Here is a 12,472-nt window from a genome sequence, read left to right on the forward strand (position 1 = left end):
TAATATGTGCGCATGCGCACATATGAGAAGCGATCGAAGGGATTCTAATATGTGCGCATGCGCACACACGTGCTTGTTTGTGTAATATTGTTCACAGTAAACTTGACCCTAATCAATTTAATATCAGTCAATCAAAGAAAATGTTAGTTTTGGAAAATTTTAAAATGACATAACTGACAGTTAAAACATTTTTTGTTCATGTATTTGTATTTGTATTGTCTTCGGGGTTTTTTTGCATACCACGTCAAGCTTTTCTGTATATAGTCATGTCGTAGATTTCGGAGCAAACAAGAAATTGAATTGGATTTTAATATTGCAGTGCTTGGATTTCGGATTTGGTGCTTAAAACTTCTTGAAACTGTAACCGTATTTCATTCACCACAAAGAACTATCTGATTGAATAGTTTTCTTATCAGATAGAGAAATAAAACGAGTCGCAAAGTCTAACATTTCTCTGCCTGGGCTGTACCTCTGCACGTTAGTCTGTTTCAGTGTGTGACCCCCCACCCCCTCCCTGATCAGTCGGGGGTGAGTGCGCTAATGTGCCTGGAGGCCGTTTTAATGAGTGTTTGCTGGAAAACGAAAAATACAAGAAGGATTTGTACGTTTTCACAACGGGGGAGTTGCGTAAGTACTAGTAAATAATTTTCTCGAGTGTGTACGTTACACATGTTATTTGTTTAAAATTGGTATTATTATTTTGCTAGCTAGCAAACTCGCGGGATAAAGGATTGAAGTGCACTCAGTGCGATACAATACGGTGGCGCTATTCTAACAGTTAGTTATTGCAGGGTAACTTGTAGAATATGCTGTGAATTGAACCAAGATTACACAGCAGTAGCAGTAATACGAGTTACTTCCCTCAAGTGAAAGCGTTAAACGTTAGCCCGATGCTTAACTAGCCAACGTCAGGCTTTCTGATTGAAGGCTAAAAGCGACGTTGTCACCAAGTAAACAGAATATTGATGATATTTTTGTGTATCGCTGCAGCCTTTTCAAGTATTAACCTGGTGTCTTTGGGAACAGCTTAGGGGGAAATGACGGTAATATGACTGAACCATATGGGAAGAAAGAATAGGCACTTTTTTGTGCTAGCGAAGTTTCCTCGCTTTCATTCAAAATCTGTTTATCATTAAACAATTGAAACATAATGGCTTCGAGCTGACATTGAGGCCTGTGGGGCACTATCAGCCACTGAGACAGTAGACAAGTGACTATTTCACACTTTAAGGCTGCCTGTTTATTTAAGGGAGATGAACAGTACATTCTAACTGTACATAATAATATCAATGATGATAGATTAAATAAATGGGTTTTTGAAAGACGCTTGTGCATTTTTAAAGTCTAAAGTGTTGAATTGATCTGAGTATGTCATGTGTTCAAAGCCTCTCCCAGTCAGTGCTGTTCTCTATGCCTGTCTTACTCTACATGATGTTATTAGCACAAACACTTTAAAGGTGATAATTAGGTCTACAACAATAACACAGACTGCAATGTAGTTAAGCGTCTTACAGTTAGTTTTGAATGAATGAACTTAAAAAACAACACAAGCAAAGATCTGTCTCCTCCTGTTTTTTGTGTCACATAAGAAAGAAGCATCAATATCTGATGAGAAGACTTATTCATTTGGCCTTTCACGTGGTCTTACTCAGGTGATGCGAAGTGAAATATGCATCCTTTTTATGGTAATGTGCTGGAAAATGTTGAAAATGGACATTACACGTGCTTACAAAGTGCTTGAATTTGACCCTGAAAGGTGTATGAAGCCAGAAAAAGTCACACTTGGAGTAAAAACCTCTCATAGCAAGTTAATCATATTCAATTGATTTGATGCTTTCAGCACAAAATTTAGCCACACAGTCAGGACAGTGTCTGCTTTACCTTCATCGGTAAACGTGTTTATGCAGTACATAGTAACAGTGTGGCTGAGTCCTCTGGTTCAAATCAGTTCCAGTACATTTGGAGATGTAAGTCTTAACCTTTCACATGCATCGGGAAGGAAAAAACATTTAATCTGCACAGTACTGCCGAAGTGCAGCGATACATTGTGAAGTGCACATTTGCATTTGTCATACAGTACCGATCAAAAGTCTTGAACCACCCCCTTATTTTTTCGTGTTTTGCCAGGTCAGTCTGTGTTAACGGTGTTATTAACTGCATTCTTCAACTAAAGAAGTGAGAACAAATGATGTGGGGTTTTGTTTTTTTGCAATAGGCTGCAAGTAAATGTGTACAGATACAATTTAAAATTGGTTCTTTGTTAAGTTTTGTGGTCCTTTCCGTGACTTAGGTGTCTGTTTATGTTTGAATGTTTCAGAGATTAGTGTGAAGGGTCTTAACAGACAAAAAGTGGTCAAATACAAGCCCTGGATTAAAAATCAGAAACACTTTAAAAAGCCTGGAGAGCTATTCCTTAATACCACTTTAAAGATTACAGGGAAGTCCGGATCCCTGGAAGCAAATGAGGGATGGCTCAAGACTTTTGCACAGTGCTGTACATGTCATGTTCCCTGTTTTATAGCTCAGCTCAAACTGACACGTTCTCACTAACTGCTTCTCATTTTCTCCACAGTAAACTTTGACCACTTCCAGATACTGCGGGCCATCGGGAAAGGAAGCTTTGGAAAGGTAATGCAGCCTCCATTTTTCACGCCACTTGTATATTGTTTGCCCTTAATTACCCACCACGGTCGTCATCTCTAAAGAATCAGTGCAAGCGAAGCGAAATGTGCTGGGATTACACTTTAGTTCTCGTGTGCTGCTGTTATTTAATAACAGTTATAAATGCAGCTGATGTGATTATTTCTATAAAGTCAGTTAGAGGAGAGCCGATTTCTATTTCATCTCACTCAATCTAGGTGGGAATTTTGACCCCACGTCTCAATTTAATTACACAGCAGCAAAATTCTGCGGCTCTATTTGTCATCGCGCTCAACGGTTGGGCTGAAGGCAGGAGGAGAACTTAGTGTGTGTGTGATACACAATTGGGGCTGCAGAGATTGGAATAGTTTACCTTCATTTGAAATATCACTGCCCTGTGCACATTGTCGGCTTTAAAATTCAAACTTAAAGAGTTTGTAAGTAAACTGGCTGAGATGAGACAGACGATGCACCGGGTCCTCGTCTGAGTGCTGGCTTTCAGTTGTGCTGTTTCTCTTGCCCAGCCATGCACACACAGACACTGTGCTACACTTACACAGTGAGACAGATGCTCACAGAGACGTCCAGATACATTTTGTCCTTGCTGGAGGTCATCTTGTGTTTTTTGGCCCACTGTGGCCTCACACCGAGCTCCTGCTGTTTTTTGAACACTTTAACAGCACCAGTCTTTAGCTTCCTGTTGAACACACTTAAGTGGGGGAGGTGTTATTATTAGTGGTAAATGATTTGTGTATTTGTTGGATGCACCTCAGAGCAACAGGAAACATGACACGACACGCTCCAGTAACCTGCAGTCTTTACAGTGAGGACACACAAACATTAACCCTCTGCTCCTTACAGAAACTCTCTAAATCCTGTAAGTTTCTTGACTGCCACTTGGAAAGTTGAAACTTCAGCTCCCTCCACAGATTTTCTACAGTACTGATGTCTGGAGACTGACTAGACCACTCCGTGATCTTATAGCACTTCTCCATTAGTACATACTCAGATCAGCTTGCTGTGACTCATTTTCCATTACAATCAAGTACCACCTAATGTGCGTGGGGTCATTACAGCAAAGCGGCCCGATGTCCATGTTGTCATTTATGAGCAACACGAATGCCACAACAAAGGAAGACGTCGCAGCGATGATGTATCTGTGGCTTTTTGTCACACTTGGAAACCACGGTGTTGTGCAGCTATTTGCCTTGTTGCAGGGTTTTAAAAAAACTGCAGTTTTGATTTTAGTGAAAGACACCGTCTCATGACTCATTGAGTGCCGCGACTGACAAGCCAATCCGTGGCCTGCAGTCTGACGCTGTCACATTTCCTGACTGCTTGGAACCCCGACTAAGTCGTCCTGTAGCCCACATCATAATGTTTCCATCTCTCTGCTTGACTGCGGGGATGCTATTTTTTGCATCACACTCCTATTTCAAAAGGTCAGTTAAAGCCACATAATTTCGTTTCATCTCCCCACAGCACTTTCTCCAAAGTCTTCCCTGAATCATTTAGATGTTCACTGGCACTTGAGATGGGCCTATACATGTTTCTCCTTGAACAGGTAGCTACCCTATGTTAGCCTAGCTTTCTATCACTGATGCTCTGTGTGTATGCTGCTGCCTCTCGTCTCGTGTTACTTAAAAAATTAATCCCACAGCTTCAATAACCGTATCTAAAAATCTCTCAGTGAAAGTTACGGTTGAAGGTTTGGAAACATTTTGGGGTAGCCAGTGTTAAATAGAGACAGTGCCACATTCTTTATCTAGTCATTGTAATGAAAGAAGCACATTAAAAACTATATGAGAGTTTGCTTTTAACAAGCATGTGTGTGTGTGTGTGTGTGTGTGTGTGTGTGTGTGTGTGTGTGTGGATGCCGGCGTTTCTGAGAGCACCTGTTTACAGGCACCTTCAGGCCTGGTGGGTGTGGCCCTGCCAGGTGGTTGGCCACACCTGAAGACCATCACACAGCTGATCAAGCCTTGTCGGAGGAGCTACTTAAGAATGCGGTGGCGCTCTCTCTGACGCTGGATCATTGCGTGACTTCACGTTAGTCTCTCGGCCAGTCAGTACGGATAGTCTGCCGCATTGTATGTGTCTTACGGCTGCCTGTTTGTTATCTCCCCAGGAGAAGCGTGGAGACGAGAGGGCAGCGAGCACGGGGTGCTCAGACACTGAGGAGCGGAGACAAGGAACACTAGCACTGGGAAGAGGACATTTCACGGGAGTCGGGAACGCACTGCGGATTTATTGTTATTTTCCATTCACTGTAAATAAACGCACTGCTTGCATTCAGAGCTCCGTGCCTGGCTCCTCCTTCCTCACATCCCCACGGTTGACGCTGGCCAACCGTGACAAATACCTGTTCTTAGATTCATTATTAGTTCAACATTGACAAATAGTAGTTGACTAATATCAGGAGCCAAAAAGAAAACAAAAAACAAACTAAATAAATATTTCAGACGCTGAAAATAAATTATTACGGTCGTTTAAATTTGCTGTCAGCAAGTTAGGTCTAATACATGTAGTCAATCTAATGAATCAATATTACATGTAAAAAGTACAGAACTGAAAATGAAACTAAAATATAACGGTAAATGAACTGGTTCTTGTATAAAACCTTTCTACTCTCTACAACTTGCCTCATTCATGCACTCACTTTTTTCTATGCTTTTTCTCTGTAAGTGCTTTCTATCTAACATTCATCCTCCCGATGGATGCATCGGAGAGCAACTTGGGGTTAGCATCTTGCCCAAGGATATTTGGCATGCAGGCTGGAGCAGAGGGGCATTGAACCAGCAACTTTCTGATTAGTAGGTTTCCTGCTCTACCTGAGCTACAGACACCCCAATTTGTGGTGCTCTGGAAACAACACGTTCTCATCCCAACAGGTAACGATGCTATGTGACAAATCATCAGTATGTGTAAATGTGTTTTTTGTTCTAATCATGAATCGCTTTGTAAAACAAGACCTGATAGGGTTAAGGTTAAAGTTATGGTTAGAGTTAATGTTAGGGATAGGGCTGGAATGGACGGCTGGAGCCTCTCCTCCAAGTGTGTGTTACTGCCGCCATCAGCATTCTGTTGTATGCTTTTCTCTGTAAGCGCTTCGAGCCTGTACTTTTTTGCTTTAGCTGAGTAATGAAGTTGAATCAGTACTTTAACTTTCACTGGAACAATAGTATTTTTACTTCTACTTAAGAATGTCTGATCTTTTGCCAACTCTGGCTGACTCTCAGTCTTGGAATACCCACTTGTTGTCCAGCGGTGTCCTGGGAATATGGGAACTAGACAGACTGGGGAAACAATGGGAGGAGACACAAAGATGGAATCACTTTTACCATCTTTGATGTATTTGCTGGTCGTCTTATTTCTTCTATTTTGCAAGCACAGTGTTGCAATCATTGTCTTTGTGGTACAATGACACAGGTAGAATGCAGGTGTTTTCATGTAACACGATGCCAGAAAGATGAGTAATGTGTTTTGAAGAGAAGATAAAACATCATGTTTGAACAAAGATAAGCAGCAGACACGTCTGTGTGTGAGTTATACAGGTTCAGTAAGAAGGTAATATGTCTGCAGAATTTGTCATTCTTATGAAGATATTGCTTGTACAATAAATAAAATCCCTTTAACTTCTTCTTCTGGAGAGTGTCTTTATATATTTAGTCATTTATTTAGCCTTTATTTAGTAGTAACGCTAGTCGGGGATATATATCAGAGTTTACTTTCAGATATGAGCATTGTGTTTTCTGTGGATGAATGAATGAATTATTTATTTATGTATTTTTTGAAAGACTGGCTCATGTAAAATCTCTGAAAGTATGACACAGCTCTCCTGTTACACTTTATGGACTCCTGAGCTTCACCATGAGGGCCTGTCTTTATTCACTGAAATCCACTTTTATAATGAATTCACAGTAATCACTGACACCTTCAGAGCATTACATTCATTAAAGACGTCTTCTACACCTACTCTTCCAGACGACCGACACATACTTCAACCACTGCAGGTTAACCAGCCACTCATCAGTAAAGCAAAAACTAAATGTAAATGTCCTCATGTGGAAAAGACTGAAACACAACTCCCACATATCACTAATGTAACAGATCCATTTAGGGAGAGTGAGAACACTAGGCTGGATGTGTTTTAATGCAGGAACATTCATCATGTCTTGAGTTCAACAAATCATTTACATTGAATATGTGAGCTGGATGGTTACACGATACAATGTGATTGTCAACAATAACTGCAATGAACGCTGGTTTGAGGGCGGAGTCAAGGAGGCCATTTACGTGAAAAGGGAAAGACCCTCTCTGAATCAAGGAGGGGGCCTAAGGGTACATCTGTCACCATCTTACAATACGAAGCTGTAAAAAAGTAATTATAAAAAAGCATTTTTGTAGCTGAATGTTACTGGATAGCTGTTTCATCTGTAACACATCAAAATAACCTGCTAAGGTTTAATAGGCTATAAGGAACACACTCACTTCCTGAGCCCTGGGCAATAAGAGACGTTTTGTGTTTTATAATTTATTGATATGTTTGATCCTTTCTGACCTGCGTTAATGAAGCAGTCATTAGAGCACCATGTCCGCTATAATAGTTCTGTAGTTTGATGCTTGAGTCGTTGCAGACTTGTTGAAACTCCCTCACCCGTCAAAGCAGCGTCTTTGTTATTGGAGTCCAGCAGATGGCAGTGTTTCACTGTCTGACGGCTGTCTGAAGCTTCAGCTGGTTTATCCGTTTGCTATGTTTGCCATGTTACAGTGGGGAGGAAAAACTCCTTTTTGACAGGAATATCTAGACATGAGTGATTACTGCAGTGGGGCACTATCTGTGCTATCTATAAGAAATGTTAGCAACAATAAAACTCTGAGGATCAGGGCTCCATTTCACTCCAGTGTTCAGTGGCATTTTAAAAGAGTGAATACCGACGCTGAATGTCTTTGTAAAGCAAAAGCACTTTGTTAGCCTTTACAGAGCAAAGCTATGGATCAATGTGCAGTGAAGAAAAATCCAGGTGGCCAGTCTGTCCTTTCCTAACCAATCACAGAGCTCCTTACATTGTTGCGCTGGAGAATAACTAAATATAATATAAAGATGATATTGAAAATAATCTTTTGTAGAGTCACTACTTAGTGGGCAGAGGACAGTTATCACTTTGCTGGATGCTTTAAAGTCACATGTTCTGTATTTGCAGATTAACAGGATATTAACAGATTAACAGCTTTCATTAGACTTCATATGATAATCAACAGTGAAGTGTTTCTCTTTCAGTGTTTATTCTTGCTCATTGAATGATCTCTGTTCAGATAATATGCTGCACTCATCTCATGTTTCTTTAAATACGGCATCACTTGTCCAGCTGTCAAACTCTGAAAGAGTTACAGTTTCACCACTGAGCACTTTGAATGGTTATTCTTTTATTTAAAAGCACTTATTCTAGCTGCATCATCAATACGACAAAAACTGTGACTTCAACAAAAATGTATCTAAACATATTTAGGGGGAAATGTTCCTACACCCCTCATGTAAACGTTACACCTCCAAAAGGGAGAAATAATCAGAATAAGGCGTAATCATTGTCTTGATAATAATGACCATGAAAATGAAACTAGGCCTACCTTTAGTTCAGCACACTCAGTGTTGCATAAAGACATGCGAACATGCAATCATCCATTCTGGAGCCTACTTTTAAAAAGAGCGAGCTGTTTATTCTGGCTGAGTAGCAAACAGAACCAACCATGAAAACCTAAACTGGGAAAACACTCGGAAACCTTGAACACTGGGAATATGGAGACACAGGGGGTAGGTGAACAGACACTCTGACAAAGGACAGAGGAAAACAGATACAGTATATACACTGAGGGGTGATCCGGGAGTGGACAAACATGGGAACACAGACTAGGATTATCAAAATAAGACAAGAAGTAGCACGAACACAGAGACTGAGATAAGGACACATGAGCTTGACACTAAGATGGAAATAAACAAACATGGGAACACACGACGGACTGAGGAGACAAGGACAACACACAAAGAGAGGGACACTGGAAACAGGTAAAGGAGACAAAACCCAGAGACAGCTCTAAGACACAAAGAGAGGGAGACACAAGACGGGCTGGGGACACTAAGGGGACGCCGAGGACAGAACACAGAGACGAACTCTATGACAGACATTACGTGACAACAAGACTGACATCCACAGGAGACACAGAAAAAACAATAATCAGAAAATTCACGAATGCAGGAAAAGTAAACTAGGAAACTTCAGTCAGTATAAGAACACAACAATAATGATGAAGCAACATTCAAAAGTCCACCAACACAAAACACTGGGACAAAGACCCAGAACCATGACACACAGACACTGACAGTGTTCTTGTTAATGCTCTGCCTCCTCTGGATCTTTAGTTAGCTAAAGTGGACTGCAGTCTTTCATTTATTGATATCATTAATAGTTTACCCATATTAGACTCTTTAGTCCACCTGAATCAAACATAACAACATGTTACAAGCTGTTTTGCTGCTTCCAGTGTCTCAGATCTCATGCAAACAAGTGGCTGGCTCAGTGAATGTTAATTTAGCACATGTTATATAGAATAGAATAGAATAGAATAGAATTCAACTTTATTGTCATTGCACATGCACAGGTACAGGGCAACGAAATGCAGTTTGCATCCATCCAGAAGTGCTTTAGTGATATAGATATATTACAATATATATTAGCAATAGTATAGATATGTAAGTATATTACAGAAATGGGTCTATTATGGTATGTTATAATGTACACGGTATGAAGTATGTTGTGAATATTCTATAACTATAAGTATGTACAGGCTGTAGTGAGTACAAGCTATGTACAGGCTATGAACAGGATATAAATATGAAAAACTATACAGAATATGAAATAAATAACTTTACAGAAATCTGAGATATACAGCTATACAGAAATGTGAACTATGCAAGTTGTAAACAGTTGTAGGGTTAAAGATTATCGAATGTACAGAATGATTATTTACACAGAGCTATACAGTAGTGCAGTTAAGATAAGTGAGGGTGTAGATAGTTTCTACAGAGGCTATATAAAGTGCTAGTGGTTGTGAGTGGTGGTTCAGTCCATGTTATTATTGTGTGTTTGAGGGTACAGTTGTCCATTGTGGGTGTGTGTATGTTCAGTCCATATGTTAACGTGGGTCAGATGTCAGGAGGCAGAGTTCAGGAGTCTGACAGCTGTGGGAAAGAAGCTGTTCCGGTACCTGGTGGTCTTAGTCCGGAGGCTCCTGTAGCGCCTCCCAGAGGGCAGGAGGGTGAAGAGTCCATGTGATGGGTGACTGGGGTCTTTGATGATTTTCCCAGCCCTTTTCAGACACCGCTTCCTGTAGATGTCTTTTATGGCAGGAAGTGGTGCTCCGGCGATGCGCTGGGCAGTTTTCACGACCCTCTGCAACGCCTTCCAGTCCGAGGCAGAGCAGTTCCCGTACCAGACTGTTATACAGTTGGTCAGGATGCTCTCGATGGTGCAGCGATAGAAGTTCACCAGGATGTCTGAGGACAGGTGGTTCTTCCTCAGAGTCCTCAAGAAGAAGAGGCGCTGATGAGCCTTCTTGACCAGCTTGGAGCAGTTGGTCGTCCAGGTGAGATCCTCGGAGATGTGGACTCCCAGGAACTTGAAGCTGCTCACACGCTCCACAGCCGTCCCCTTAATGTGGATGGGTGGATGTGGGTCAGCATTCCTCCTGTAGTCCACGATGAGCTCCTTGGTCTTTTCGGTGTTAAGCAGCAGGTTGTTTCTGTCGCACCACTCAGCCAGACGATCCACTTCCTCCCTGTAGGCGGCCTCATCGTTGTCACTGATGAGGCCAATCACCGTGGTGTCATCTGCAAACTTAATGATGGTGTTGGAACCATCAGCAGGTCTGCAGTCGTGGGTGAAGAGGGAGTAGAGGAAAGGGCTCATCACACAGCCTTGTGGTACACCGGTGTTCATTGTGATGGTAGATGAGCAGTGGTTATCCAGCCGGACATGTTGGGGGCGGTTGGTCAGGAAGTCCAGTAACCATTTGCAGATGAGGGAACTGATGCCCAGGTCTGTCAGTTTCTTGATGAGTTGTGAGGGGTGGATTGTATTGAATGCTGAACTGAAGTCTATAAACAGCATTCTGGCGTAGGTGTTGTTGTTGTCCAGGTGTGAGAGGACAGAGTGCAGTGCGATGGAGACTGCATCCTCTGTGCTCCTGTTCTGGCGGTATGCGAATTGGTGGGGGTCCAGGGTGGGGGGGAGACAGGATTTGAAGTGTGCTAGGACCAGCTGCTCTAAGCACTTAGTGATGATGGGGGTGAGTGCTACTGGGCGGTAGTCATTGAGGCAAGATGGGTTGGAGTTTTTGGGTATCGGGACGATGGAGGTGGATTTGAAGCAGGCCGGTACCACAGCGTGGGCCAAGGACAGATTGAATATGTCTGTGAGCACTCCTGCAAGCTCCCCAGAACACGCTCTGAGAACACGCCCGGGGATGCCATCGGGACCTGCAGCCTTGTGGACATTGATCCTGCTCAGCACCGCTCCTACATCGGTGGGGGAGAGAGTCAGAGGTTGGTGGTCTGGCGTCATGTCTGCTTTGGTTGTGGTTGTGGGGTTCCCTCGCTCAAAACGAGCATAAAAGTTGTTGAGCTCGTTGAGGAAGGAGACATCAGAGGATGCGGGGGAGGGTTTGGTGGTCCTGTAGTCTGTAATGGTCTGGAGTCCTTGCCACATGCGTCGGGGGTTGGAGTTGGAGAAGTGTTCTTCTACCTTCTTTTTATAATGGTGTTTGGCTTTTTTGATGCCCTTCTTTAGATTAGCCCTGGCTGTGCTGTAGGCGTGTGCATCTCCTGACCTAAAGGCGGTGTTGCGGGCCTTCAGGAGGAGACGAACATCCCGGTTCATCCAAGGCTTCTGGTTGGGGTACATGGTGATCCGTTTCTGGGTGGTGACCAGAAACGGCTCCAGCCAGGTTGGAATACACATGGTCTAAAGTCTTGTCTCCTCTGGTGTGGCAGGAGACATGTTGGTGGAATCTGGGGAGGACTGTCTTTAAGTTGGTGTGGTTGAAGTCGCCAGCAACAATAAAAGCAGCCTCGGGGTGTTTATTCTGGTGTTTGTTAATGGCTGCAGAAAGTTCTTTCATGGTCCGATATATCTCTGTTCAGATATTATGTTGTACTCATTTTTTCCCTTTATTCAAATAAGAGCAGTTATTGTTCATTTAATCAAACGCTGCTCAATCATCCATGTAACGAAAACTTTGATTCTCTTCATCTGGATGTAACGTTTTCAGAATCAACTTTTTTGGGAGCTGCAAAGCAGTTTCAGCTCAGAGCACCGTTCATGTTAACTTTTGCACCACTTATTGAAGCTGCATCATCATTTCCATCGAAGCTGTGTGTTGACACAGCTTCTTCTGTCATTGCATCCTCTTGTTTTTTTCTTGCTCTTGGCCTTTGTCTTTGAGCCAGAGAGATGCTATCAAACCTAAAAAAAGGATGCGGTCTCAGCTGGTGAAATTGCATTATACACCGCTTTGAGGCAACTGTAGATAATTCATTTATCATTATTCAACATTGACAAATAGTAGTTGACTAATATCAGGAGCCAAAAGGAAACAAAAAAAACAACAACCCCAAACTAAACTAATATTTCAGATGCCGGAAAAAAATGATTACAGTTGTTCAAATTTGCTGTCACCGAGTTAGGTGTGATACATGTACATCAATCTTACATGTAAAAAGTAGAAAACTGAAAGTAAATCTGAAATATAAAAATGAACTGGTTCTTATATAAAACCT

The 12,472-nt window shown here is 42.1% G+C and overlaps 1 long non-coding RNA gene across 1 annotated transcript; it reads left to right on the forward strand.

The window, feature by feature from the left end:
• Window positions 1–89: 89 nt before the first annotated feature.
• LOC146681854 (uncharacterized) lies at window positions 90–4,937 on the forward strand. Its single transcript, XR_014918026.1, has 2 exons — window positions 90–627; window positions 2,573–4,937. It is a non-coding gene; the product is annotated as an uncharacterized LOC146681854 (long non-coding RNA).
• Window positions 4,938–12,472: the final 7,535 nt, after the last annotated feature.

This window comes from Copadichromis virginalis, linkage group LG23, assembly GCF_057382275.1.
Source record: "Copadichromis virginalis isolate Kocher_CV1m ecotype Utaka linkage group LG23, C_Virginalis_male_GT1.1, whole genome shotgun sequence".
In the NCBI taxonomy this organism is placed as follows: Eukaryota; Metazoa; Chordata; class Actinopteri; order Cichliformes; family Cichlidae; genus Copadichromis; species Copadichromis virginalis.